The sequence below is a fragment of the Rana temporaria genome, chromosome 12 (genome assembly GCF_905171775.1).
Source record: "Rana temporaria chromosome 12, aRanTem1.1, whole genome shotgun sequence".
NCBI classification, from domain to species: Eukaryota; Metazoa; Chordata; class Amphibia; order Anura; family Ranidae; genus Rana; species Rana temporaria.
In genome coordinates, this window is record NC_053500.1 from 97700847 (window position 1) to 97726221 (window position 25375).

General features: G+C 46.5%; 1 protein-coding gene and 1 long non-coding RNA gene across 2 annotated transcripts in view; both read right to left on the reverse strand.

The window, feature by feature from the left end:
* The window catches only part of HSD17B1 (hydroxysteroid 17-beta dehydrogenase 1), a 384740-nt gene that overhangs the window by 49884 nt on the left and 309481 nt on the right, over positions 1-25375 (reverse strand). The gene's annotated exons all lie outside the window — the stretch shown is intronic.
* Positions 16323-17928, reverse strand: LOC120918279. Its single transcript, XR_005744362.1, has 3 exons — positions 17119-17928; positions 16869-16972; positions 16323-16351 (listed from the first exon to the last, which is right to left on the reverse strand). It is a non-coding gene; the product is annotated as an uncharacterized LOC120918279 (long non-coding RNA).

Genomic DNA, 25375 nt, shown 5'->3' on the forward strand with positions numbered 1-25375 from the left:
TCTCTCTCTCTCTCTCTCTCTCTCTCATATTGTTGCACCCCCCTCTCTCTCTGACGTTATGCTGTGGGGCTGGTATAATAATGTTATGGGGCTGGTATGAAATTATTTCCAGGCCTGGTTTTCATTCCATTATGCATAGGTGGAGGGAAGTACCATCTAGTCAGCAACCCTGATTTCTTATACATTTATGTTTCACACATGGTTTAAACTGTTTACAGCTAATGTATGATGAACAGACAGTTGTCTCTATTATATTACATTTTACCTTCTTATTTATCACCATCATCCCTGAGGAACTCATATGCTTTATCTGTCCCTCGTATAAATATCATCACCATGTGTGCTATGTAGTTATACTTTATATTTATTTGAATGTCACCATGGGGGGTAATAGACCCCATATGTATTCATTAACAACAGTCCGCGGTAACCATATTTATACCCAAAGGATTTTCTCACGGCAACTTCTACTAATTCGCAGGGTTCCTGATTGAAATTTCTGATTGGCTATCATCAATAAGTGGGAGGACGGTTACGCGCTGACGTTTCTATTTAACTGTGAGTAGAGGTAGGCGTGTACCCGCTTCAGAAGACGTTAATGACCAAACGTGCGTAAAGCGGATACACGCACACCCCCACGCACTTCCGGGTAGACGAGCTGGAACGCATCTGCAGCGCACGCTGCCTCACAGCTCTGTCACTGACAACCGGACGGCAAGTGCTGAGTGGGAACATCGCTGCTTCCAGCAGCCATCGTCCCTACAACTGGACGGCTCTCTTAGCTACCCAGTTTTGGACTTTTTTAAGTTTACTTTTACTTCTATTTTTTGCTTAAGTTTTTATATTGCCCCTGTGCATTTTTAATATTGCTGTACACATATGCTGGCATTGTTAATAAAGCTAGCCTGCTTTTCAAAAACGAACTACGCTATGGGAGTATCTGTTTTTTTTTTTCTATACTTTGGAGATAAATAAGAACACCCAACAACCCAGCCCAGCTTGGAAATTTAAAGGGACCATCCGGAAAATTCACTACTGAAAAGTTGAATCGTGGAACACCTGGCCGGGACCCCTTATATGCCTTTTACCCCTGCAGGGGTGCATATCTCTGGTGAGTGGGGATACATAAGGGGGAGCACCGGGAACACAGCGACTTCACCTGGCATAGCATATTTATGCAGCAACCAAGTCACCAAGATGTCACTCACTGAATGAACTAATTCACTGCTGTTACTTGTTGTTTGCCTATCGCTACAGGCTGGAAGGACTTTTATTGCACTAATTTTGTTTATTATTTACCTTTATATTGTGCACTTTCACCCAATAACCACGTTACTTAGTGGTATTTTTTGTACTATGTGGACTTTACTGCCCAACTCTTAGGGCATCACTTTTTGATGTTTACCATTTATTGATTTTTTGCATTGCATATATTTCACTTACTGATGTTGGAGAGTTGTGTCACATACTCTCATATGGTGTGTATATAGGACACACACACTATTTATGATTTTGCACTTAACGGATAAGGTAACACATTGCCACTTAGTGGACACTATTTATATACTATACTATACTATACTATACTTATTATATCACTCTATTCGTGAGTATAACATATATCTGCATATTACTAACTTCCGCACCAGCGGTCAGGATTAATACTCGGCTGCTATTATTAGCTAGGCCTTCCCTGCTCATCACAGGAAGTACACAGACAGCACCACTACCCCCACCTATTGTTTGTTTTTTGGTTTTCATTCCCAGTCCGGCCCTGCAAGTGGGTTATGTTCCAGTATACAGGAGAGGACTAGGCAGAAACATGTTAGATATTCAAATACATGTTATTTTAACAGAGTTGAACAGCCCCGCCCAGGGGGCGGTCCCTCTGGACATAACCCACCTCCCTGCAGCATGCAGCTTCAGTTCATAACAAGCAGTACAAACCTAAAAAGGAGGGGTGGGGGCTGTATCCATCCATGGACGACAGAGAAAAGGATTTTACGGTGAGTACAAAAAATCCTATTTTCTCTTATCGTCCGTGGACGGACACAGCCTTCTTAAGTCTTGACAAGTGGGACGTCCCCAAGCAGTGTCAAAAAACGAGGGGTGGGAACAGTATCAGTAAAAAAAACACACAACTTCACCCCAAAACAAGCAGAGTTCCTCAACGGAGGAGGTGCAACTTTAAACAGCTGCCTGCAGAAGATGCACTCACATCAACCTTGTAAAATTTGGAAAAAGTATGAACTGACGACCAAGTCGCCGCCTTACACACCTGTGAGACAGACGCTTGATGTCGGAAAGCCCAGGAAGCACCAATTGCCCTTGTCGAATGTGCCGTGACCGGAAAGGGGGGCGCCTGCCCCTTAAGAGCATAGGCCTGTATGACGGTCTGTCTGATCCACCGAGAAATGGTAGCCGACAAGACCGCCAGGCCCTTTTGTGGACCGACACAAAAAGCGAGTCAGACCTCCGAAATGGAGCCGAAGCTGACAGGTACACCCGCAGTGCGCGTACCACTTCTAAGGAATGAAGCGCAACCTCCCTAGGATGTGCCGGCCGAGGACACAAGGATGGAATGTCCTCGTTAAGGTGAAAGAACTAAACCACCTTCAGAAGAACACCGCCTTATCCTTATGCAGGACAAGGCTGCCAACTCAGAAACCCATCTGAAAAAAGTAATGGCCACCAAAAAGGCCACCTTCTGAGATGGTGTCAAGAGAGTAATCTCTCTGATGACTTCAAAGGGAGGTTTCTGAAGAAACGAGTGCACCAGATTCAAATCCCAAGGGGGAAGAGGTGGTCTAAGAGGGGGAAGTATATGACAAACCCCTACACAAAGATACCCACTAGAGAATGGGCTGCCAAAGGCCGCTGAAAGAACACAGCCAAGGCTGAAATCTGTCCCTTAATGGTGCTTAAAGGGGTTGTAAAGGGAAATGTTTTTTATCCTAAATAGCTTCCTTTACCTCAGTGCAGTCCTTCTTTTCTTACCTCATCCTTCAATTTTGCTTTTAAATGTCCTTATTTCTTCTTAGAAATCCTCACTTCCTGTTCTTCTGTCTGTAACTCACCACCGTAATGCAAGGCTTTCTTCCTGGTGTGTAGAAAGCCTCTTGAGGGGGCGAGCAGGAGTGTCAGGACGCCCACTAACACACAGCTCCTTTCTCTATCTGCAAAGTAGAGAGTGTCCTGACTTGCCTGCTCGCCCCCTCCCCCCCTCAAGAGGCTTTCTCCACACCAGGAAGAAAGCCTCGCATTACGGTGGTAAGTTACAGACAGAAGAACAGGGAGTGAGCATTTCTCAGAAGAAATAAGGACATTTAAAAGCAAAATTGAAGGATGAGGTAAGTGAAGGAGGACTGCACTAATGTAAAGGAAGCTATTTAGGGAAAAAAAAAAATCCTTTACAACCCCTTTAAGGCAAGTTTCTGAACCATTCCACGCTGTAAAAACAGCAGGATCCTGGACACTGAATATGTCCGTGGACGCAAACTCCTCTCTTCTGTAGGTCTTACAGGTGTGATGGTAGATCTTCCTAGAAGAAGACTTCCGTGCCCTCAACATGGTTGAGATGACCGAGTCGGAAAGACCTCGGTCCCTTATAACCTGGCTTTCAATAGCCATGGCATTAAAGCCAGCGACTGTAAAGCAGTATGGAGTATGGGACCTTGAGACAGAAGGTCCTCGCGCATTGGCAGCCGCCAGGGTGCATCCGCCACCAGGCGCACAAGATCAATGTGTCTGACGCGTCCGCCCAAGGATCTCTGGACCTGGCCACGAACCTCGAAACCTTGCGGTTGAGACAAGAGGCCAGGAGATCCACGTCCGGTGTGCCCCACCTCCTGCAAAGGAGTTGAAACACCTCCGGATGCAATGACCATTCTCCCTGGTCCAGCATCTGGCGACTCAGGTAGTCAGCCTGCTAGTTTTCTACGCCCGGAATGTAGACAGCCGACAGAGCCAACGCGCTTCTTTCCGTCCACCTTAGGATGGACGCTGCAGCCGAGCTCCGAGTTCCCCCCTGATGGTTTACATAACCCACCGCCGTGGCATTGTCCAACTGGATCCTGATTGGGCGACCTTGAAACCTACTTGACCACGAGGAGAGGCATAGTCTGATCGCCCGAAGTTCAAGGACATTGATCGGCAGACAGGATTCCTCTAGAGTCCAGTGACCCTGGGCCGACTGGACCCCCCAGACACCCCCCCAGCCCGTGAGGCTGGCGTCCGTCGTAATCACCGTCCACTGGAAGGGAAGAAACTATTTCCTGGACCGAAGAGCCAGGGATCTCAGCCACCAATTCAGAGACCCTGACCAGGCGGCTGACCTGAATCTGACGATCCAGAGACAATGGAGATTTGTTCCATTTGGACAGGATCTACTTCTGCAATACTCAAGTGTGGAACTGTGCATAAACGTACTGCCTCGAACGATGCTACCATCAAGCCCAGGACTCTCATGCAAAAACGGAGAGACGACCATTTGTGGGATGCCAACACTCTCACTGCAGACTGAAGGGTCTGCAATTTCTCCAGTGGTAGAAAGTCCCTCGCTTCCAAGGAGTACAGAATCAACCCCAGATATTCCAAGCAACCAGGACCGACTTCTGAACGTTCAACACCCACCCAAATTCTTGGAGGGTCTGGCTGGCTATAGACACATCCTTCTCTAATTCTGAGCCAGAAGCTGCTCTCAGAAGAAGATCGTATAAGTAGCCCACGATGGCAATGCCTCGCTGTCTCAGTAAAGCTAGGATCGGTGCGAGCACCTTGGTGAAAACCCTTGGTGCTGACGCCAGGCCACAAATTGATAGTGGTCTTCCCCGATCGCAAAGTGCAGAAACTTCTGGTGACTTGCGCAAATTGGGACATGCAAGAATGCCTCCTTGATGTCCAAGGACGCCAGAAAGTCCCCCGGATGGAGCTCAGCTACCACCGAAAGAATGGATTCCATGCGGTACTTCCTTACCTTCACGGAGGCATTTAGGGCCTTAAAGGGGTTGTAAAGACAAAAATATTTTCCTCTTAAATTAAAGTCTGACAGTAGCTGATAAAGTAAAAAGTAATGTTTTGCATTATAACTAGTTTGATACCTGTTGAAATGGAGCTGTTTTATTCACCTCCGTCACTCCTGAATCGTTATTCTCAATGACTTCCTGGTTTGCGGTGCGCATTCATTCTTGCTATATCACGGCCTAATGGGAACTACAGTTCCTATTAGGCTTAGCCTCCATGCCTGTGAGGGATAAGAGAACATCTTCACGCAGTGCTGTAGTCATAGGGAGGGGGTGAGCACATTCTGCTTTACACCATGCAAAACTGCTCAGATGCTGGTGGAAAGCAAGAAGAGGAGAGACAGGAAATGGCATTTTCAAACCTGGATTACTGTATTTTGGAGGTCAAAAGAAAAAACGAGGTAAGTGATATTTAAGTGCTCTAGCTTACAGCAATCAATTGATCTAATTAAAAAACCAACCTTTAGTGTTCCTTTAAGGTCCAGGATTGGACGGACTCCGTCCTTCTTCGGGACCAGAAACAGATACGAATAAAAACCCTGAAACCGCTCGTCTTGCGCAACGGGTAGAATTACCCCTCAACCGAGCAAGTCCTGTACTGTCCCCAACAGGGCAACCCGACGAGCCAGGAGGAGAGGGAGACTTGAGGGAAAGAATCTGTTCGGAGGATAGGAAAGAAACTCTATCTTGTACCCCGACCCATTGGTCGGAGAGCATTGAGGTCCACTGAGTCATAACCTTCGAAGCCGTCCCCCCACCCATGAGTCCGGCGGGGGCAAGACTTCATGCAGTGGTGGGTTTGGATGCCAATTTGTTCGGCTTACGCACCCAGGGACGTTTCTGTAACGCCACACTAATAACTTTGCACTAAGTACAACCACAGCAGGTTCTTTCCCTCACAGCTGCCATCCGTCTCTCTGAATATCCTCTCACTTCCTCTGCAGCCGTGCGCTCCACGCTGGTTGCGTAAGTGCGCCACCTAGCGGTACTTCCTGATGCGCTCCTGCGCGGCCTATTTAAACCCCCAGCACTGACAGTATGGGTTCCTCTATTCTGTCAGGACGCCACTGTCAGCTGGGGTCCCACATCCACCTGCTCGGAACAAACATCTCCCTGTACTGGACCTGTAGGACGTCCATTCGTTTTCAGCAACCTATAACCGCAGTACTCTGCTAATCATACCAAGTATTATGCAGCGCTCTCCATGCCTGATCCTTTGCTCTCATGCCTGTGTGCACTGCTAACGTTGCCAAATATTATGGAGCTCACCCCAGGGATGATCTACAGCTCTCATGTTTGTCTTCACTGCTAATGATACCAATTGTTATGCACCGCTCCCCATGCCTGCTCGTTTGCTCTCATGCCTGTGTTCACTACCAATCATACTAAGTATTATGGAGCCTTCCTCAATCCTGATCTTTAACTCTCATGTCTGTTTATACTGCTAATGATACCAAGTATTAAGCAGCGCTCTCCATGCCTGATCCTTTGCTCTAATGCCTGTGTTCACTGCCAATGTTACCAAGTATTATGGCGCTCACCCCAAGGATGATCTACAGCTCTCATGTCTGTCTTCACTGCTAATGATACCAATTATTATGCACCGCTCCCCAAGCTTGATTCTTTGCTCTCATGCCTGTGTTCACTGCTGATGTTACCAAGTATTATGGAGCTCTTCTTATGCCTGATCGTTTCCTCTCATGTCACTGTGCACTGCTAATATAACTAAGGTGGATTGCATCTCATGCCTACTCAATACCTTACATGCTACTAATCTCTACTAAAGTATCTAACTATTGTGGACTGCATCTCATGCCTACTCACTGCCTTACATGCTATTTATACTGAGATACACCTAACCCCTCCTCAGTAATTCACATCCCATTGAGCTCTGCCAATGGTGTCAGTTATTACTTAGATTCATTCTTGTCAGCCAAGTACTGTCTACCAACCAATGAACTATGATGCTCAGACTAATCAGTCCATAAGGACCCCATATCAGTCTAAACTATACAAATACCACTGAACTCACACTCCCAGGTCAGAGAGACCCCTAGTGTGCAGTCCTGGTACTGCGACTACTCAAACCCCCTTTACCTCATTCATGTCTTTATTACCAAGATTTACTTTAATGTCGCCTATGCCGGAATAAGCGCCATAAACCTTTATGAGGCTGTGATGATAGAACCCTAACTCTCAACATAGTTAAGAGTGAAACCTGGGTTCGAACCTGAGAAGTCTCCGCAGTTGCGATCCATAGATCTAAACTAGGGTGACCAACATTTCCAAACTACAATTCAGGGACACCCCCCCTCCACTTCCAAAAAATCAGCTTGTTCTGTAACGAATCACAGCACAGTGATTAGGCACAAGAGGCAAGATTTACGATTTCTCCAATTACACACAGGGGGCGGGGACTGTGCTCCTCCAGGCTTTCCCAGCCAGGCCAAGTACTGTCAGTGAGTAAAGTGTTGATGTCTTTTTGGGGGCATCAGTTTGGCCCCGGTGGGTGGCTGTGTCCGTTTCATTCCGGGACACTGTATTGTCCTTGAATGGAGGTGCCCGGGACAGACCTGCAAAATGCGGGACTGTCCCGGGCAATCCGGGACACATGATCACCCTAATCTAAACCAAATTTGGCATATCGTTACAGTTTCTGTCCCCCAGCAGAGCTCTTGTCGGCCTGGAAGGGTTTACCCGCAGACCCTGACTGACAAAAATACCGCTTCTGCGTGGAAAAAGAAGGACCCGGCTTACGGTGGGGCTCCTTCCCCTTGGTGGATTGAGGTAGGAGAGTGCTCTTCCCTCCAGTGACATCCTTGATAATGTCATCCAGCGAGGACCTTAAAAAGCCTCCCACCTTTGAAGGGTAAATCCGCTAGGGCTTTTTTAGAGGCTTGGTCAGCAGACCAGCATTTCAACCAGAGGAGGCGGCGTAAAACCACCGCTGAAACAGAAGCCCTGGATATCAAGGGTGCTGCATCCAGTGAAGCATCAGACATATACAAGGCCCTGGACCAGCTGGTCCGCTAGCCTAATAACTTCGGGAGGGAGTTGGTGCTCCTCCACAGTCTGGTGCAACATTTTTGCCCATTCAGTGAGTGTCTGAGACACCAGGGTAGTGGCCACAATAGGCTGCAAGGCAGACCCCAGCATGGTAAACATGGAACAGGTCAGTGCTTCAGATCTCCTATCAGTCTGTTCCTTAAAAGCAGGGGTTCCCTCTATAGGGAGAGTGGTTATCTTATTTAACCGGGCAACCGGAGGGTCCACCACCAGTGGAGAAGCCCATTTTCTTAAGAGGCTCTCCTCAAAGGGGTACCGAACCGCCAGGCAGTGAGGGACTACAAAAGTCTGCTGTGGCTTTTCCCATTCCTCATCAATGAATTTATCAAAGAAGGGCACATAAGGAAAAACCTTCACAGAGCGGTCTGATTTGTGTGATCCAAAAAAGACCGAGCCCTCAACGGAAGCCTCAGCTGCACTATCCAGCTTAAGGGAGTCCCTTACAGCATTGATAAGCGCACAGACAAGTGCCTTGTCATGTACCGACCCAGGTGTGGGGTCTTCCTCACAAGGAAGGTCCTGGTCCACATCTTCAGATAAAACAGAACAGGGGACCTGAGCCACAGCCAGGTCCTAGTCTGATTCAGAGCATTCCCCAGCGCTTTTTACCCCCCTTACGTTCGCACGCCGCTTTCACCCTGGCAACAAATGTTTCCAGGACTGCCGACAAAGTGTCTATGGGAACCGCAGGGGCACCAACTGCCACCTCTGTCATGCTTGGGGAAGAAGAACCAGATACTGACTCCATTACATAAGCTCCCATGGCCCTATTCAGACTTGAATAAAAACCCACCTTCCTGCTGCGCTGACTGTGGAGTTACCCAGGGGACTCACCACCACAGGAGGAGACTGCACAGCGCTGCTGCCCGTCCTCAGTACACAGCGTGTGTGAGAGGAAGAAAACCCGTGAGGTAAAACTGTGAGGTAATTTGTGAGGAGACCTGTGCTGCGCGCCATAGGAACCAGCACTAGAGGCCAAAGACTCTTCCAAGATGGCCGCCAAACGCTGCAGATAGAGCAGGACACGACTATAGTAAAATGGCCGACCGCAATAGTAATCTAGTAATCAAAATGCCCCCCAATGGGATTTTTAATAGAAGCTGAACATTTCCTAAAAAATGGTCCAGGCACCGCCAAAATGGCAGCGAAACACTGCATTTAAGCAGGGAAAGCCTAAGGAGACTGAAACGGTGGCAAAAATTCCTCTTTTAAAAAGACCCCCAGCAATAAAAACACAGGCCAGACGCACCACAGTCCCCTCAGTAAGGCGCCCCCCCCCCGACAGCAGCAATAGTAATGGGAAAAGAAGCAGGGAAGGGAGGATAGGAGGACCCCCGAACCCCAGGAATGCTCAGCCGTACCAACTCACTGTACTTACCCGTCCACGAGAGAACTCACTGATGCATTCCTGACAGGTATACAACGGCGTTGGAGGTAGCTGTCAGCCCGGTCCACTGTGAGTGAGACAAACCCACAGCCCAGTCATATGTGGCCCTCAGAGCAGAAAGCTCATTCGCCACCCCAGGAGTCATGGCAGACCCAGCCTCTTTGCAAAGGTGTGCTTGCGCTCGCTGGCCGGACTGAGAAGACTACAAGGATCTATATATTGTACAGGACGCCGTGGCTGGGTCCTGGAAGGACGTTATATTTCCCCTCTGTTTGGACTGTGGTGCCTTTAAGGGAATGGAAAGGGTTAAGGCACCTGTCTAAGGAAGTAGTTTAAAGCAGACAGGAAGTGCAGGTGAGAGTGAGGGAGTGTAGGAGAGTCTATGCATGGTGAATGGTGGACAAGGAAAGCTGTGGAAGCTATGAAAAGCTGTGAAAGGACTTGGCAGTGTCCTGCCTAAAAGCCTGCTACTGAAGGACTTACCTGCAAGGACTGTTTAACTGCAATAGCAGTTCTGAGCTGTACAAGTCGGTGAGACTGTTATTTCTTTTGTTTTTGCTGCTGCTAAGCCATTTAAGTTTAATAAACCTCAGTTTTGATTTAAAAAGCCTGTGTCCTGCGATCAAGCTGGTCCCCCAAACATTACACTGGTGCTCGAATGCGGGCAGGACAGAATAACAGGCATAAGAAGAGAAAAAAAAAGTTTTTTTTTTCTTTTGCATTGGACTTTATATTGAACTGACATTTAAAGGGACAGTACATTGAATTTATGTCCTGGGTTAAAGCTGCACACACATTGAAAGTTGAAGCAATGGAGGAGCTAATTAAACAACTGACCCTGGCTAACATACAAGCGCAAACTTACCACAAAGAGGCGCTGGCTCTGCAGCAAGAAAATACTCGCCTGTTGGTGGCCCAGTTAGCAGCCCAGCAAGGGGTTATGCAGGCTCAGGTGACTGCCTTAAAGGAAGCGGTGCAGCAGCTGTCTCAGGTTCAGGAGCCAGCGGCTGTTGCCCCTGGCAACCAGGTGACTGTGAGGGCAAGCCATTTTCTACAGAAATTATCCCTGAGCGATGATGTAGAGGCATTTCTTGCTACGTTTGAGAGGACAGCGGAGAGAGAAGGATGGTCTCAGGACCAGTGGGCCGGTCTCATTGCTCCTTTTCTCACTGGAGATCCTCAAAAAGCCTACTTTGACCTGCCACCAGATGATTCTAAAGACTATCAAAAGCTAAAGGCAGAAATTCTGGCTCGTCTGGGGGTGACTATGGCCGTTCGGGCCCAACGTGTACACCAATGGAAATATCGTCCAGATCGGCCACCCCGGTCTCAAATGCATGACCTGGTGCAACTAGTAAAAAAATGGCTGCAGCCTGAGGTGTTGTCTGGCCCCCAAATCGTGGAGTGGGTCGTGCTGGACCGATACCTAAGGTCCCTGCCAGATGACCTCCAACGGTGGGTCAGCTATGGAGACCCCAAAACAGCAAACCTCCTTGTTGAGATGGTGGAAAGATATACAGTGGTGGAGGACCTGCTCGGACCTACCAAGCGCATAGGGCCTAGTCTGCCACGGCCTGTTCGACCAACTGCTGCCCTTAGAAAGGATGTTCCAAGGAGCCCTGGGACAAACACCTCGGAAGGCCAAGAGTCACTCCCGGTACCTCCTCAGCGTTCTGTTCCTGTTCGGAGAGGAGGGGATGTACAATGTTGGCGATGTCATACCCGGGCACACTGCCCACTGCAAGAGGAGCCCATGGAATGCGGGGTTCTTCGGAGGGGGTCTTTTTGTGCCCATAAAGTGTGCACCACACACCTCGACCTGGATGAGGAAAAGTTTGAGTGTGAAGTCCAAGTGAACCACCTCCCTGCCCGGGCTTTGTTGGCAACCCTGGTTCATCCTAGAGTGATTGGGAAGATCGGTCCGGTAAGAAAAACTTTACGGGTGGTATGCATTCACGGGGACACTAGAGAGTACCCGCTCATCATGTTGTCTATCTCCTCAGCATGTGGCACTGTTACTCAAGAGGTGGGGGTGGTAAAGAACTTGGTGCATGATGTTATAATAGGACAAGACTGTCCATTGTTTACAAAACTGTGGAAACAAGGAGAACAGTTCAGAGACTGGGGAGAAACTAGCCCCCCTGTTCCTGCTGCTGAGAGGGATAACCCTGAACTGCCAAACGTTAATGTGGACCCAGATGAGGAAAATGCTAATGATTGGGTTAATGGTGATGAAAGTAGTGTTGATACTATTGAGGATGTCAAGATATGTGGTCCACAGACCTACCAAAACACTAAGGGGGAGGAGCCTTTCCCACTTCAGGTAATGCTGGGGGAAGAGGATGAGGAAGTGGCCTCTTGCCGGATTTGGGTGTTCCCCAGAGGGCATTTGGGAGATGCAGGACCCCACTTTGGCCCATGCACAGGAACAAGTTGTAGTAGTAAATGGGGTTCCCCAAGAGCCAGGTGCGAATGAGAGGTGGCCACACTTTGCAATATATAATGAATTGCTGTATCGGGTTACCAAGGAGAGAGAAAATGTGGTAGAGCAATTGTTGGTACCCCAACAATATGAAAATAGTAAAAAAATCAGCGCAATATACAGGTAAAACACAATCAGCAGCTATGCACTAGGATTCAATTTATAAATTCCTTAAGAGTCAATGTAAAGTAGATAGTGCAGCGCTAGAGGAAAAGTCCAAATAAAGATCATCCAGGTGATTCTGGACAATATGAGGCATGCAGGTGATATAGCGTGGGTTAGCAGGAGACCTCCACCAATAGTAACAATGGCCGCTCACCTCACTGATAATAAAAAATCGCTTTCCCATAAGGGTCAATCCCAGGCATGTAACAGCATAATCCAAGCAACAATATAGACGAAAGGTTCTGGACCTGGCCCATGACGATGTGTTAGGGGGACACCTGGGAGTTGAAAAAACTGAGGCACGGATCACCGACTGGTTTTACTGGCCAGGTCTGAAAACAGAGGTAAAGAGATACTGTACCTCTTGTCCCACCTGTCAGTTGACCGCTCCGGTGACTCATTTTCGGAGCCCTTTGGTCCCTCTGCCCATAATTGAGGTCCCATTCGAGAGGATAGCCATGGATATAGTGGGTCCCTTGGTAAAGTCAGCTCGAGGTCACTTCTACATATTGGTGATTCTTGACTATGCCATCCGATATCCTGAGGCGCTACCCCTGCGGAATACCTCCTCAAAGGCCATTGCCCGGAATTTAATCCAGATCTTTACACGGACTGGTTTCCCCAAGGAAATACTCAGACCAGGGTACCCCGTTTATGTCAAGGGTTATGGCCGATGTGTGCAAGCTGTTCCGGATTAAACAGCTACGCACATCGGTCTACCATCCCCAAACGGACGAGTTGGTGGAACGCTTTAATAAGACCCTTAAGTCTATGCTCAAGAAAGTGGTACAAAGGGATGGGAAAGATTGGGACTGCCTGTTACCAGCTCTGCTGTTTTCTATCCGGGAAGTGCCCCAGGCCTCCACAGGATTTTCGCCCTTTGAGTTGGTATATGGGCGGAGACCTCGCGGACTTCTTGACGTGGTTAAAGAGGAATGGGAAAGTGAACCTGTTCAGCATAAGAGTGTCCTGAAATATGTCTCCCAAATGCAGGAAAGGATCCAAACCGGGATGCCGCTAGTCAAAGAGCATTTGCAAAAGACCCAGGAGGCTCAACGACGGGTCTATAACAGGGATGCTAAAATAAGGCACTTCCATGTGGGGGATCAAGTAGCGGTGCTAGTTCCCACTGTGGAAAGTAAGTTCTTAGCCAGGTGGCAAGGACCCTTTGAAGTTGTGGAAAAAGTGAGAGAGGTCAATTATAGAGTCCACCAGCCAGGCAAGAGGAAACCGTATCAGATATATCATGTCAACTTGTTAAAGCCCTGGACAGACAGGGAACCGGTGACCTCCCTGGCTAGTGCAAGACTTAAGCCACAGGTTGGGGTGGAGAGTGTCCAAGTAGCAAATAACCTTTCTAAATACCAAAGTCAGCAGGCAAAGGAGTTCTTGCAGAGAAATAAAGAGAAGTTTTCAGACTTGCCAGGGCTAACTAGTATCATAGAGCATGATATTATCACGGAACCTGGAGTCAAAGTTTTTGTCAGGCCCTACCGCATCTCAGAGGCTCAAAGGAAGGCCGTTTCAGAGGAAGTAAAGAAGATGCTAGACCTGGAGATCATTGAGGAATCGCAGAGTGAGTGGTCGAGCCCGATTGTGTTGGTACCAAAGCCCAACGGGACTCTGCAATTCTGCAATGATTTCCGGAAACTTAAAGCGGAGTTCCGGCCACAATTTCACTTTTTAAATATAAATACCCCTGTAATACACAAGCTTAATGTATTCTAGTAAAGTTAGTCTGTAAACTAAGGTCCGTTTTGTTAGGTTGTTACAGCATTTAGACACTTTATAAAATAGAAATTGACTGGGGCCATCTTAAGTGTGGGCATCATGAAGCCAGACTGCATGACTTCCTGGATTTCAGCCTTGCAGATCTCGCACATGCTCAGTGCTGCACAAGCAGTGTAATAGGTTTCAGATCAGGTTTCAGCACCTGTACTGTCCAAGTCACATGATTCTTCGAGACTGGGAAGTGCACAGACTCCTGGAAAGTTACACCCACTACATTCCCAGGAGTCTGTGCGGTGTAGGTTAGGAAGCTTAAGCACCTAGGTGCAGGAAGTGGGAAGATTAACTATTCTGCCTAGCAACAACACTTTGAAGGCATCTAAAAAAAATATTTTTTTTCTTAAAGGACTAATGACATTTTTTAAAAACTACTGATGTAATGTTATATTTATGGGTGGAACTCCACTTTAATGAGGTTTCACGGTTTGATGCCTACCCCATGCCCCGGGTAGATGAACTTATTGAGAGACTAGGTCCAGCCAGGTATATCACAACATTAGACCTTACCAAGGGGTATTGGCAAATCCCATTAACTAAGGCTGCTAAAGAGAAAACTGCTTTTTCTACCCCAGAGGGGAGTTTTCAGTACAAACAAATGCCTTTTGGACTGCAAACTGCTCCAGCCACGTTCCAGCGAGCAATGGATAGGATTTTACGACCTCATCGGGAGTATGCCTCAGTGTACTTGGACGACATAGTCATTTTCAGCAGAGACTGGGAGTCACACTTGCCCAAAGTCCAGGCAGTACTGGACTCTCTCTGGAAGGAGGGGTTTACAATAAACCCTGAAAAATGTGCTTTGGGAATGGAGGAGGTGAAATACCTGGGCTATATCGTGGGTAGAGGGGTGGTGAAACCTCAGGTCAGCAAGGTAGAGGCTATAAAGAGTTGGCCCCGCCCCTCACAAAAAAGCAGGTACGTGCATTCCTGGGCATGGTGGGATACTACAGGAGGTTCGTACCCAACTTTGCCACATTGGCGGCTCCATTGACCGATCTGACTAAGGGTCGGAAATCGGTCATGGTGGAGTGGAATGCAGACGCTGAGAAGGCTTTTTTGGAGCTCAAGTCAGCACTGTGCCAACACCCTGTCTTGATAGCGCCCAATTTTTCAGAAGAGTTTGTTGTCCAAACTGATGCTTCCGATGTAGGATTGGGAGCTGTATTGTCACAGGTTGTTCGTGGTGAGGAACACCCAGTAGTCTTCCTCAGTAGAAAGTTGACACCAGCAGAGAAAAACTACGCTATAATTGAAAGAGAGTGTCTGGCCATTAAGTGGGCTCTGGAGTCCCTCAGGTATTACCTCTTGGGGAGGAAGTTTAGGCTAATTTCTGATCATGCCCCTTTAACATGGATGAGGCAGGGTAAAGAGACTAATGCCAGGATTACACGTTGGTTCCTGGCGATCCAAGAATTTAAGTTTGTAGTGGAGCATAGGCCCAGGAGACTGCATCAAAATGCAGATGCCCTCTCCCGAGTCCATTGTTTGAGCTCCACTGTTGCCTCCACCTTCTTGGCGTTGGGGCACAGGGGGGGGGACATGTACAGGACGCCGTGGCTGGGTCCTGGAAGGACGTTATATTTCCCCTCTGTTTGGACTGTGGTGCCTTTAAGGGAATGGAAAGGGTTAACGCACCTGTCTAAGGAAGTAGTTTAAAGCAGACAGGAAGTGCAGGTGAGAGTGAGGGAGTGTAGGAGAGTCTATGCATGGTGAATGGTGGACAAGGAAAGCTGTGGAAGCTATGAAAAGCTGTGAAAGGACTTGGCAGTGTCCTGCCTAAAAGCCTGCTACTGAAGGACTTACCTGCAAGGACTGTTTAACTGCGATAGCAGTTCTGAGCTGTACAAGTCGGTGAGACTGTTATTTCTTTTGTTTTTGCTGCTGCTAAGCCATTTAAGTTTAATAAACCTCAGTTTTGATTTAAAAAGCCTGTGTCCTGCGATCAAGCTGGTCCCCCAAACATTACAATATCCAGCCTGTCTCTCAGCCGACAGTTGATAGAAGATTCTATCTTAAATAATGAAGAAAAAAAACCTAATTTGGTGTGCATCAAGCGTAAGGTGATAATACGGATGCACCGGTATTAAATGTGCCACCGCCCCGATATTGTAGAATTGAACTAAGGACTAGTGAGTTGGGCTTTGAAGGCACACGATACAAAAATTGTAGAAAACTAGAAAAATTTATTATAGATATAGAAATATCATAGAAACCGTTATAAATAAAAAATCACAAAGTGAAGTTCAATTGACAACTGGTTTACCACACACGGTTCACATACATTGTATAGTTCTAACATAAAAGGCTTAAAATAAAAAGCATAATTATAAAAAACGTTATATCACAAGTGACCAGATGGTTGTCCAGAGGACTAGGAGGATTTGCTCGACATGTTGCGCGCTTATGGAATTAGCGCTTCCTCAGGAGCATAGATATTTCATTCTAATAAAACATATACAAGAAACAGCATCAGTCTACAGGTATATGTAAATCACAAAGCAGAAAAACATTACATTTTAAGAAATTTTAAGAAAAACAATAAAGATATATTACAACAGAAGTACATATAGATGTCCACCCATGCTGCAGAGATTGCATGGTGGACAGCCAGATAAAGAACTATAAACATGTTATCTCAATGCAGCAATGCGCAACGAAGCACGCAGAGAGAGAGCCCTCCCCCTGAGACTTCCATATAAAAGGGGGGAATTCCATAAAAGGAAGAAAAAAGAAAAGAAAAGGAAAAGAAAGAGAAGAAGAAGAAGAAGAAGAAGAAGAAGAAGAAGAAGAAGGAAAAAAAAAAAAAAAAAAAAAAAAAAAAAAAAGGGGGGAAAAAGGGGAGCTGGGGGGAAAAGAATCATATCATGTGGGGGTTCTTATATTGAGGGTATGTGCATAAGCTATAAAAGTGCGTGATAGAACAATCAGGAAAGTCCTATAAAGGTTGAAAATAACTTACAAGGGGTATCCCGCGTTGGTGGTAATCAACGAACGGTCTTTTATTGGCCTATCACTGATTATAATTCACAAGGAAATTGTTTCAACCAGATAGGAGAGTATAATCTGTGGATGGTATTGTGAAGGTATAAATCATAATTTTCAGTATACCAATGTCAAAAATAATTTCATAGAAACATAGTCAGGAGTTTCAGGTTTGTAGAAACGGGAGAAGGGGGGGAGGTAGGGGGGGGGGGGGGAAAGCGACTTACCATAAAGAAAAAGCAGAACTAAATTGCATGCGGTGGTATGGCAGTTGATTGCTGGTAAGCAACGAACAATGAATCTGATCCAGGTATATGTTCACACACCCAGCTAGTGCATACAGTGTATTAATCGGACATAGAAAAACAGATGGGTAAATCTGTCTAAATAATCGCCTACCTAACTGACCTTAGTCCATGGGTATGGAAAGGATAATAGGCAAAGGCGTTAAAGTCCTAAAGGATATAAAACAAATATGTATAAAATAAGACTGGGGTAAACAAAGGTTGAGGTGGTAAATATAGAAACTACAAATCTGTAGCAAAGCATTAGCCCACAGCTTGTAGATATCCTAGGAAATCGCCTTACCTTAGTGTTGCAGTACAGTGTATAGCTGAGTGTGTCCCTGGTAGCAGAGTAGCGCCAGTACACTGAACAGCTGCTTACCTGGTCTATATATAGTCCACTAAGGGCTGGTTAGTAACAGGTGGAGTGGGAGAAGACCCACCTGCATGTCGGCGTCTCCGTCGCAGCGATAATGACGTCATTTTAAAATTGCCCAAATCACGGCGATGTAGCCGTGTCCCTGCATAACCCCGACTGACCAGTCAGCCAGGTCTGCAGAGCGTGCGCAGCCACGTCCGTAGCGTGCATGTGCACAGAAGGGCACGACGTAACGTCATCTCCCTGGGTAGGGCAGTGACGAGGGCGGGGACGTACGAGACGCGGGGTCCTCCCACCAATGACACGCGCCTCCGCACAGCATGCACGGAGGCAGTGACAGGTCAGACCAGGGCCCATACATACAGGGGCTCGCAAGCCGATCCACACAAAGGAGGGGCGGGGCCAGCAACCCTCCAGCGCGCTTCCCTAAGCAGGGCTGTACCATTCAGATAGGGAAAGAAAGGGGAGAGAAAAAAACACTAATTAAAAGAAAAAATGAGAACCAACGTTAAACAGTAAAGAAAAGAAAACTCCCACCCCAAACTGAAGCCAGATGAGTGCAACCATTGCACAGGAATCTCAATGCTCTGCCACACATTGATGCATAGAGATAGGTACAAGATGCAGTTATTCAAAAGAATTTTTAAACTACAAAATGTACATACTTTAAACAAAATACGTCAATAAAGGAATTTAAAAAAAGAAATATTTTTGTTTTTTTCCGAAATTCTAATTTCGTATAGAATGAATTTACATTCGAATAGAAAAGATTAGAAAATAATAGAAAAGAATAGCATAGAAAAAAAAATAGAACAGCATAGGAAAAAAAAAATATATGTATATATATACAAAAACATTTTCCAAAATTCAAATTTTGTATAGAATGAACTTGAATTTGAATAGAAAAGATTAGAATAGAAAATAATAGACTAGAAAAACAATAGAACATAATAAAATATAATATGTTATATTATATTCTATTCTGTTTTATTGTTTTTCTAGTTTCTTCTTTTCTATTCTATTCCAATCTTTTCTATTCTAATTCAAAATCATTCTATACATCGGAAAATGGTTATATATATATATATATATATATATATATATATATATATATATATATATATATATATATATATATATATATATATATATATATATATATATATCCTGATCTGGACGTGAAATTCCTGATTTTTTTTTGTATTACTTACAGTTTTGGTGTCTAGCCCGGCGTCCATCGGCGGCCTTGTCCGGTCCGGCGTCCGTCTGCGGCCTTCATGGTGTCCTTCCCGCTTGTCCCGCACTGTCTCTGAGCAGACCCCCCTTCCCACGCTGTGTTTGAACGCCCCCGACATATACCGAGCGCAGTACACTCGGGCACGCTCGGCTTCTCTCGCATTACCGCGAGGGGAGCCGAGCATGGCCGAGTGTACCCGAGTGTACTGCGCTCGGTATATGTCGGCGGCCACGTTCTAACACAGCGCGGGAAGCGCGCCCACGATTTTGCCCTGATTTTAAGTGCGCGGTATACACCGATAAATATGGTATATAAATATTAGGGTTAGGGTTAACCCTAAACCTAATAAAGATTAGAATAGAAAATAATAAACTAGAAAAACAATAGAACAGAATAGAATAAAATATAACATATATTATATTTTATTCTGTTCTGTTCTATTGTTTTTCTAGTCTATTATTTTCTATTCTTTTCTATTGTAATCTTTTTAATTCAAATTCATTCTATACAAAATTAGAATTTCGGAAAATGGTTATATATATATATATATATATATATATATATATATATATATATATATATATATATAAAATAGGGTTAGGGTGTGTATATATATATATATATATATATATATATATATATATATATATATAACCATTTTCCGAAATTCAAGTTTTGTATTCAATGATTTGAATTCTTTTGTATTCAAATTTGAATTCATTCTATACGAAATTGAAAGATGTTAGAAAAAATATAATATATATATATATATATATATATATATATATATATATATATATATATATATATATTATTCGAATACAAAAGAATTCAAAATCATTGAATACGAAATTCGAATTTCGTATAGAATGAATTTGAGTTTGAATACAAAAGATTAGAATAGAAAATAATAAAAAAGAATAAACTAGAAAAACATATATTATATTTTATTCTATTCTGTTCTATTATTTTTCTATTCTATTCTAATCTTTTCTATTCTAATTTAAAATCATTCTATACGAAATTTGAATTTCAGAAAATGGTTATATATATCTATAAATATTAGGGTTAGGGTTAAGTTTTAAAATAAAACATCTTCTGAAATTCGAATTTCGTATACAATGAATTCTAATTCGAATAGAACAGAAAATAATAAAAAAGCATAGACTAGAAAAATTATAGAACAGAATAAAATTATATTTTGTTCTATTGTGTTCTATTGTTTTTCTAGTCTATTATTTTCTATTCTAATCTTTTCTATTTAAAATTCAAATTCATTCTATACGAAATTCGAATTTTGGAAAATGTTTTATATATATATATATATATATATATATATATATATATATATATATATATATATATATATATATATATATATATATATAATATATACATACACTGGGCTCAAAATTTCAAGTTCTGAGCCACTAGCCAGACCTTCATGCCGCGTACACACGGTCGTTTTTTGTCTTGGAAAAAAACGTTGTTTTTTATCATGAAAAAACCCAGAAGTTTTAAAAAACGACGTTGCCTACATACCATCCTTTTTTCAAAAAGCTCTAGCAAAGCGCGGTTACGTTCAGCACGTACGACGGCACTCTGTTCCATTCAAGCTTGCAACATAACTTGCTTCTGAGCATGTGCGGGTTTAAAACATCGTTTTAAACGTCGTTTTAGCCCACACACGGTCATTTTTTATGACACAAAAAAACGACATAAAAAATTAAAGCATGTTCGAATTTTTTTTTGTCATTTTTTAGAAGACAAAAAACGACGTTTTGCCCACACACTCATTTAAATGACGTTTTTAAAAATGTTGTTTTTTTTCATCACAAAAAACAACCGTGTGTACGCGGCATCAGAGTTACTCGCCACCAGTTGCCCCACCCAACCTCTCCCCTGACCCACCCCTAAGTCCGCCCCTAAACACGCCCTTGTAAATTATCTCATGAAATTAAATGTTTTCAGCAGAATTAAGTTCCAAAAATAAATAACAACTTTAACAATATTAACATAAAGCATATCAAAACAGAACTCCTCCTGCTTCACGCCAGTCGTAAGAACCAACTTGCACACCCCCGCCCATTCTGGGCGAAATCATCACCCCTAGCGCCAAAGTCAAAAGTCTCGGGGTCATCTTCGACACCTACATGACAATGGACGCACAAATAGGGTCAGTAGTCAGCGGATCTCACCATCTGCTGCGCCTACTACGCAGATTCATTCCATTTATTCCTAAAGAAGACATAGCAGTCGTGGTGGGAACAATTGTTAACTCCAGACTGGACTATGCAAATTCCCTTTACCTCGGACTCCCTAAGTACCAAATCTCTCGTCTGCAAGTCGTTCAAAATACGGCCGCCAGACTTGCGACTGGGATAAAACCATGGGAATCTATCTCACCTTCGCTGAGAGCCCTTCACTGGTTTCCTGTAAAAAACAGAATTGCTTTTAAAGCACTCTGTCTGACGCATAAGTGCATCCATGGAAGGGCCCCTCAATATCTATGCGGAAAAAATAAAAACTTACAACCCTAATCGCGTACTGCGATCCACCGACCAAAATCTGCTCCAGATACCCAAAGCCAGATACAAATCCAAAGGAGAAAGAAGATTCGCGTTCCAGGGTCCCAGACTTTGGAACGCTTTTCCAACCAGGGTCCCAGACTTTGGAACGCTTTACCAACCAGCATTCGGTTGGAGGAGAACCACTTGGCCTTCAGAAGACAGATCAAAACTCATCTCTTTTGATATCAAGAGAGACAGGAACAACGAGCGCCCAGAGGCGATTTAGTTCGCATGTGCTGCGCTATATAAGTTTTTCACTCACTCACTCACTCATCAGTACCCATCAAATGCAGCTGCACTGTGCCCATCAATGCAGCCGCACTGTGCCCATCAATGCAGCCGCACTGTGCCCGTCAATGCAGCCGCACTGTGCCCGTCAATGCAGCCTCACTGTGCCCATCAATGCAGCCTCACTGCCTGTTAACGCAGCCTCACTGTGCCCGCAGCCTCTCTGCGCCTGTGAACGCAGCCTCTCTGTGCCTGTGAACGCAGCTCAGAGGCGTAACTAGAACCTTCAGGGCCCCAGTGCAAGAAACCATGAAGGGCCCCCTGGAGCGACCCAGCCCCATGCTTCAGAGGGCCCATGTGTCACCCCTGTACACCTGTATAGGAAGAGGGCCGGGGGAAGCATACAGAGGAACCGATCCCCTCCATTTCCCCATCCCCGATCCCATTCCCCCATCACTGCTACCACCGCTCACTGTCACTCATCCCAGCCCCATGCTTCAGGGGGCCCATGTCTCATCCCTGTACACCCGGATAGGAGGGGCAGCGGGCGGCATATAGAGGAACCAATACCCTCCATTTTCCTCCTGCAGTCACGGCTGCAGGAGGAAAATGGAGGGTATTGGTTCCTCTATATGCCGCCCTCCTATACGGGTGTACAGGGGTGAGACATGGGCCTCCTGAAGCATGGGGCAGGGATGAGTGAGTGACAGTGAGCGGTGGTAACAGTGATGGGGGAATGGGATGGGATCAGTAGTAATGGGGTGAGTGGCAGCAGTGGTGGGGGGGATGGGATCAGTGGTGGCTGTGAGGGGGGTTTAGATCACTGGCAGTGGTGACGGTGAGGGGTGTTGGGATCAGTGGCGGGGGTGTTGGGATCAGTGGCGGGGGTGGTGGCATCAGTGGCGGGGGTGGTGGGATCAGTGGTGGCTGTGAAGGAGGTAAGATCACTGGGAGCATGAGGCTGGGATAAGTGACAGTGAGCTGTGGTAGCAGTGATGGGGGAATGGGATGGGATCAGTGGTGGTGGGTTGGATGGGGTGAGTGGCAGCAGTGGTGGGGGGATGGGATCAGTGGTGGATGTGGTGGAATCAGTGGTGGGGGTGGTGGGATCGGTGGTGGTGGTGGGTGGGATTGGTGGGAGGGGTGGTGACGGGTGGGATTCGGGGGTGGTGGTATCAGTGGCGGTATCGGTGGTGGCAGGGCCGGACTGGGAATGAAAACCAGCCCTGGAAATAATTTCATACCAGCCCCATAGCGTTATTATACCAGCCCAACAGCATAACGTCATTATTTTCTTGTTCATTAAAGGGGAAATCATACATTTTAAAGCACATTTGAAGAGTGTATTATGTATAGATTCGACACATATGAAAGCATATAGGGATATATGTACATATATATATATATATATATATATATATATATATATATATATATATATATAGAGAGAGAGATAGAGGAGAGAGAGAGAGAGAGACAACGAACAGTTAAAAGAGGTAGCTTAAAGCAAAATTTCACCCAAAAAGTGATGTTCTGCTTGTCTGCCTTCTCCCCCTTTTGGCACTTTAAAAAAAATGTTGTGGGTTGATTGGGGGCAACCCAAGCAGGACAAGCCCCCCCCCCCCCCTGCAGCTTTCTGGTTACACGGCACAGGCCCCAGACCAGGAACATTTCAAAAGTGCATCGCAGTTTGCACATGTACAGTGGGAATCTGGCTGTAAAGCACAGCTGGTTTTCCAAGGGTAAGCATTCCAGTGCCGGGAGCCAGAGGACCAACAAAGAGCCAGCTTGGGTAAAGAGTGCTGAATCCTTACAGGTAAGTGTCCCATTATTAAAGGTCTGCAGCTACAGGATTTGTAGCTGCTGACTTTTAATTATTTGTTTCATTGCTGATGGGGACACTGCTGATGGGTACACCAATGATGGGGACGCCGCTGATGGGGGCACCGCTGATGGGGACACCGCTGATGGGGACACCAATGATGGGGACGCTGCTGATGGGGGCACCGCTGATGGGGACACCGCTGATGGGGACACCAATGATGGGGACGCTGCTGATGGGGGCACCGCTGATGGGGACACCGCTGATGGGGACACCAATGATGGGGACGCTGCTGATGGGGACACCGCTGATGGGGACACCAATGATGGGGACGCTGCTGATGGGGACACCGCTGATGGGGACACCGCTGATGGGGACACCAATGATGGGGACGCTGCTGATGAGGACACCGCTGATGGGGACACCGCTGATGGGGACACCGCTGATGGGTACACCGGTGTCCCCATTTGTGTTGTTCCCATCAGCAATGTCCCCATGTCCCCATCAACAGCATCCCCATCAGCAGTGTCCCCATCATTGCTGATGGGGACACTGCTGATGGGTACACCAATGATGAGGACGCCACTGATGGGGACACCGGTGTCCCCATCAGTGGTGTCCCCATCAGCAATGTCCCTATCAGCAGTGTCCCCATCAACAGCATCAGCAGTGTCCCCATCATTGCTGAGGGGGACGCTGCTGATGGGGACGCTGCTGATGGGGACACCGCTGATGGGGACACCGGTGTCCCCATTTGTGGTGTCCCCATCAGCAATGTCCCCATGTCCCTATCAGCGGTGTCCCCATTAGTGGTGTCCCCATCAGCAATGTCCCGATCAGTGGTGTCCCCATCAACAGCATCCCCATCATTGCTGATGGGGACACTGCTGATGGGTACACCAATGATGGGGACGCTGCTGATGGGGACACCGCTGATGGGGACACCGGTGTCCCCATTTGTGGTGTCCCCATCAGCAATGTCCCCATCAACAGCATCCCCATCAGCAGTGTCCCCATCAGTGGTGTCCCCATCAACAGCATCCCCATCATTGCTGATGGGGACACTGCTGATGGGTACACCAATGATGAGGACGCCACTGATGGGGTCACCGGTGTCCCCATCAACAGCATCCCCATCAGCAGTATCCCCATCATTGCTGAGGGGGACAGTGCTGATGGGTACACCAATGATGAGGACGCCGCTGATGGGGTCACTGGTGTCCCCATCAGCCGTGTCCCCATCAGCAGTGACCCCATGTCCCCATCAACAGCATCCCCATCAGCAGTGTCCCCATCAGCAGTGATCCCATGTCCCCACTGCTGATGGGCACACCAATGATGGGGACGCCGCTGATGGGGACGCCGCTGATGGGGATGTCGGTGTCCCCATCAGCCATGTCCCCATCAGTGGTGTCCCCATCAACAGCATACCTATCATTGCTGATGGGGACACTGCTGATGGGGACGCCGCTGATGGGGACACCGCTGATGTGTCCCCATTAGCGGTGTCCCCATTAGTGGTGTCCCCATCAGAGGTGTCCCCATCTCCCCTGTAGTGTGCTTCTCAGTGTTGTGCAACACAATAACATGATCAGCATCTTACCTCTGTACTAGATCATTTCTTGTCTTCTGCAGCTACCGTCTCCGAGGCGCGGAACCTCCCCTCTTCCCGCTCGCTGTTTGAAGTTGCGATCCCACGAGTGACGTCACAGGCGCGGCACCTCCCCTCTTCCCGCCCACTGTTTGAAGTTACGAGCCGAGACTCGAGAGACAACACAGGCGTGGCACCTCCCCTCTTCCCGCCCACTGTTCGAGCTTCTCCCTCACTGGTGCGGTGCTAACGCGGCCCCTCACGGGCAGATGGAACGGGGAAAGCAGCACCACCACACCGCGGCGTTCTGACGTTCTGCTGCTCGGCTCCTCCCCTCGGGCACATGATCACTCTGCATCTCCTCAGGCATGCG